Here is a 4,771-nt window from a genome sequence, read left to right as displayed (position 1 = left end):
AAAAATGTGAATTTTTAATTTTCGGATGCACCGGTATAAAGGTGAATATATCAACATTATGTATTAGAGCACTTTGTTCATCCTAAAAATTCATTTTTATCCTTCTGATGAAAGAAATTAAAAATTTTTAGTGGCCCCTCAAAGCCCTGCAAGCCCTGGTTGGCCACCACCAACCGGGAAGGAGGCCAAGTGGGCTGCAGGCCTCCTCCTCCCCGCCTGACCTACAGGGGTCTGCCCATCCCTCCCTGCTCCTCCTACCCTCCCTGGGGCTCTGGAGAAGGACCTGGTGGATTCTGGGCTCTCCTTCTTGGTGCTGGGATTGAACCCAGGCGTCTCCAATGGGCCAGCGCTCCATCTCTGAGCTACGCCCGAAGCCGGCCATGTTTGGCCCTTTTTAATAGCCATCTATGATTCTGACCATCTGGTTTTCTGAGTGGTGAGGACCAGGACGGTAATAATAATAATAATAGTGGGGCTGGGCTAGGGCTCAGTGGTAGAGCGCTTGCCTAGCATGTGTGAGGCGCTGGGTTCAAACCTCAGCACCACATAAAATATAAATAAATAGAGTTAAATAAACAGAAAAAATACTGACTTTAAATAATAATAATAATAATAATAATAATGATGATGATGATGATAAAAACAATAACAGCCCTTCGAAAAGCCCGTGATGCTCTAGAGCCCTTTTATCTCTGTTATCTAATCCTCCCACTATTCAGCCAAGGGCAAGGGTGGCCAGCATTGCTTGTTATCCCCATTTTGGGACAACAGGGAGGCTCAGAGGACAGATAAATGAGTCCCAGCTGGTAGACCCAGAGCCCCAGCACATCCTCCGCCAGGGGGGCAGGGGCAGGGGGCGTGGCCGGGCAGCACCTGGAGCCAGGTGGGAAAGCCTGCGCTCAGAGGGCAGGAGAAGGTGGGCAGGGCAGCAACCAGGTGGGTTGGGAGGCAGCGAGCCTGAAGGGACACTTCTGCAGCTCGTGGGAGGGGCAGAGCCCAAGGCAGCCTCTGAGCTGGAGAGGAAGGCTCCTGGGAGGGACAAAATGGGCTCAGAAAAGTGGGAGGCATAACCTTGGAGACTTAGCGATTGGTGGAATATGGAGGTAAACGGGGAGGAGTTAGTCAGAGACGTCCTCTAGATTTAGGCCTTAAGAGGCCCCAGAAGCTGGAGAGACCAAAGCAGACATTCTCTTGACCCAGTGGCACTAAGCCAGCTGCTGCATTGAGTGCCTCCCCCCCCCACTCAAAGCACCCGGGGATCCTCCTGACACTCTCCAAAGGGCACAGCACCCATCCATACCAGTGCAGTGGTGCCATCCCAGGAGCTCCTAGAGCCCCCCCCCCCCCCCCCGCCCCCGCCACAAGCACCACTTCCCTGACTGGGGCTGCTTCAAACCTTCCCTGAGCCTCAGTCCCACCCCTTGAGGGCCACATGCTTTGTTCCCAATCTCTTTATACCTATTAAACACATTAATGGGTTTGTTCATTAAATACTATGCAAGCTGCCAGAATGAGTGCAAAAATACAGAGTTGCTCTCTCCCTAGGTTGATATTTTGGAAAGATTTGTTAAAAGTAATTTAATTTTAAATTTGTCATTGAAGAGCTGGGCGTGGTGGTGCATGCCTGTAATCCCAACAATTCAGGAGGCTGAGGCAGGAGGATCCTAAATTCAATTCAAGGCTCCTAAGCAACTTAGTGAAAACCTGTATCAAAAAAAAAAAAAGCAGAAAGGACTGGGGATGCAACTCAGGGGTAAAGCACCCTGCGTTAAATCTCCAGTACCAAAAAACAAACAGAGAAAAAATTGCTATTGAAACCAGGCACAGTGGCACAGGGCTGTGATCCCAGCATTCCAGAGGCTGAGGAAGGAGCATGTTAAATTCCAGTCCAGCCTGGGCAATTTAACAAGACCCTGTTTCAAAAAGAATAAAGAAAAAGACCTGGGAATGTAGCTCAGTGGCAGAGTGACCCTAGCTCCAATCCCCAGTACTGGAAAAAAAATTCCTATAGAATCAGGTAAAGAGGAGACAGTTGTAAGGTGGGGAAGGGCACAAATCCCGGAGGCTCCTGAGCATAGAGGACTCTCTCCTAGTCCTCAAGTTCTGCATCTACAGAAGTGGAAGCAGACCACCAAAGACTGCCAGTCATGGAGGTCTCAAAGCCCACCTCCCAGCAAGCAGAGAGGAGACTGCAGATGCACCAGCCGAGGTTGTCTATTCCTACATGAGTGACATCAAAATGCTTCAAGTGTGGCTTTTTGGGGGGGATGGGTACCAGGGATTGAACTCAGGAGCAATTCACCACTGAGCCACATTCCCAGCCCCATTTTTGTATTTAGAGACAGGGTCTCACTGAGTTGCTTAGCACCTCGCCATTGATGAGGTTGGCTTTGAACTCTCAATCCTCCTGCCTCAGCCACTAGGATTACAGGCATGTGCCATTGCACTTGGCCAAGTGTGGCTTTTAAATCAACTTCTTTCTTAGGCATCTATTGCTGCATGATCAATCACCCTAAAACTCAGCAGCTGAAAATGAAACATTTACTATCTCATTTATTACCAGGCAGGTCAGGAACCAAACACATTTGGCCCACTTAATCCAGGGTCTTGCAGTCTGCAATGGGGACAGCAGGCAGCCATCTGTAGCTTGCTTTGGGAAGATCTGCTTCTCAGCACATCTATGAGGCTGCTGGTGGCCTCAGGCTCTGCCCATGTGGACCTCTCCTTGGGCTGCTGGGCGTGGCATCTGGCATCTCTCCCAGCCAGAGAGCAAGATGGTGGAGGGGTCATGTCACCCCAAAACAGAAGTCAGCCTCTTTTAACCTAACGTCAAAAGTGAGCCCTTGGGGCTGGGATTGTGGCTCAGCGGTAGAGCGTTCCACTAGCACAGGCGGGACCTGGGTTCAATCCTCAGCACCACATAAAAATAAAAGCATTGTGTTGTGTCCATCTACACCTAAAAAATAAATGAAAAAAAAAAAAAAGTGAGCCCTGTCACTTCTGCCCCGCTCTGCTCACGGGTCAACCTCCCTACCCATGCCTTCTTGGAGGCCACCTCCAACCCAGCAACAGTCCTGGTGGAGCTAGATAAGGGCCATAGATTAAGTACAGCCATCACTGACCTCTTCCCTGGGTCACATGGGGAACTTTATGTGACCCCTCCCCACTGCCAGGAGGTCACTCTGATATTTTCCCCATTTCACCAGGCACAGGGAAAGTAGCCTGTTCTTACATCCTACAGCCCCCAAGACCTGCAGCTGGTGGGGATTCCAATCCACATGGGTTTGAACCCAAGGAGGAAGCTGGGCTGGGTATGCTATGCCTGAGGGGCCCGCCAGACATGGGTGTGTGTGTCCCACGGGATCATATTTGGGTCTGAAGTTCAGGAGGAGGTAGGCTCAGAATCAGCCCTGTGGAGACTCTAAGCAGGGGAGGGAGCAAAGGAGGTCTTGAGGAATCCCAGAGAAAGGAGCTTGCCCCAGGACAGTGGGATTGCAATTGGGCAGAAGAGGGCTGAGGCCAGGGCCCAAGGGCTCTGTGGACAAGAATGTCCAAGAAAGACTGAGTAGGCAGCTGAGGGGAGGGGAAGCCAAGGGCAGGGTAAGGGAAGGGAGAGAGGAAGGGGAGGTGGGGGAGTTGTGGTGCAGACTGCCCCCCCCAGCCTGGCGGTGCAAAGACACAGGGCACAGGGTGCTGCTAAGGCAGACAGGGCTCAGCGCTAGGCGGGGGGAGGGCCAGAGGTTTCTGTTTGGGTGGTGGGTGGGAGTTAGGGCCTGGTCCTGGCTGTGGCCACACACTCTACCTTCTCAGTGAGCCAAAGCCACCCCAGACCCACAGAAGCTGATGCCCAGATGTGGCCTTTCACATGAGGCACAGGTAATAAGTCAGAAACCCCACCCAGAGGGCTCCTGTCCAACCTGTTTACCAAATACCCTGCCTGCTGTTGTCTGCCCTCAGCATCTGCTGCCCTAGGAGACAGTATGCTGCATGGAGCCACCGGGCTGCCCTCCATTGGCCAGGCTAGCATACTGCCAGGTGCCTCCTCCTCCTCCTTCAGGGAGCCCACCAGGCCTCTCAAACCATTTCCAAACCTTCTGGTGCACATGAGGGATTTGTGCAGAGCAGGCTTTAAGATCCAGCCTATTTCCCGCCAATTCAGACATTTGATTTCCCCCAGATAAAACTCCCAGCACTCATCAGGTGTCACAGGCCCCAGCCAATGCCTGTCCCCTACTCCATGGTCCTCTCTGCCCCTCCTGACTGGCCTTAGAATCTCTCCAGCAAGCCAGGCACTGTGGCACAGGCCTATAATCCCAGGGACTGGGGAGGCTCAGGCAGGAGGATCCCAAGTCAGCCCCTGCTACTTAGGGAGATTCTGTCCCCCCAAAAAAGAAAAAAGAAACAACAACAACAACAACAAAAAAAAAACAAACCTGGGGATGTAGCACTCAACGGGTTCTATTCCAAGTACAAAAACAAAACAAACAAAAAAATTTCTCCAGCAAACACTGGACTCTGGACCATTGTTATTCCCACTGAGTTCTCCGAAGTCCAGCTAAGCAAGCCTCCACTGACCTTGCACAGATGCATCCGGTTTCCTGGGCCCTCATCCTCCAACCCAGCCTTGCAGTCTGCCTCCACCTCCATCTCTAGCCCCTGCATCCGCGGCCCACCCCCATCCTTTGCTCTAGCTGTTCTCCTGCCTAAGCTGCCATCTTCCCTTCTTCAAACGTCCAGCTCCTTCCTTCTTCAAGGTTGCACTCAAAGCCCG

The sequence above is a fragment of the Marmota flaviventris genome, chromosome 2 (genome assembly GCF_047511675.1).
Source record: "Marmota flaviventris isolate mMarFla1 chromosome 2, mMarFla1.hap1, whole genome shotgun sequence".
Lineage (NCBI taxonomy): Eukaryota > Metazoa > Chordata > Mammalia > Rodentia > Sciuridae > Marmota > Marmota flaviventris.
The sequence above is the reverse complement of the archived record's forward strand: the minus strand, read 5'-3'. Positions refer to the sequence as shown.